This window comes from Calidris pugnax, unplaced genomic scaffold, assembly GCF_001431845.1.
Source record: "Calidris pugnax isolate Ruff unplaced genomic scaffold, ASM143184v1 scaffold206, whole genome shotgun sequence".
NCBI classification, from domain to species: Eukaryota; Metazoa; Chordata; class Aves; order Charadriiformes; family Scolopacidae; genus Calidris; species Calidris pugnax.
Genome location: NW_015090957.1, coordinates 1489153 through 1489612, shown reverse-complemented (window position 1 = coordinate 1489612; position 460 = coordinate 1489153).

Here is a 460-nt window from a genome sequence, read left to right as displayed (position 1 = left end):
GGGCTGTTGTTAGGGCAGGGAGCGCTCGCACAGCGGGGTGAGTCAGCGGCGGGGACGGACGCGGGGTGATGTTCCAGCACCTCACCTCCCCGGGCAGGCTCCGCTCGCTGAGCTCAGCCGCTGGCCCCGGCACCCGGGTCGGCTCCCTTAGATGTCCCTACCGCTGGCCGAGCTGAGGACCGAGGGAGATGGGTGTCTCTGGCGGGGCAGGGGTGGGTGACACAGAGCGCCTGAGGCCATCCTGGCTCGGAACCGTTCTGCCCTGCTCGAAGCACCTCAGTGATCCCTTTCTTGCCGTAGAATTGCTCTGGGGAGGTAAATTCCGTGGGTCCTGCAGGCACAGGAGAGATGCTGGTGTTTCCCGGTGTCACCCCAGCCTTCAGCCAGCAAAGCTCAGTTGGTTGCTGAGTCCAGAGGCTAAATGGTGTCCTACAGGAGAGCTGGGGAGGGACCCCGGATC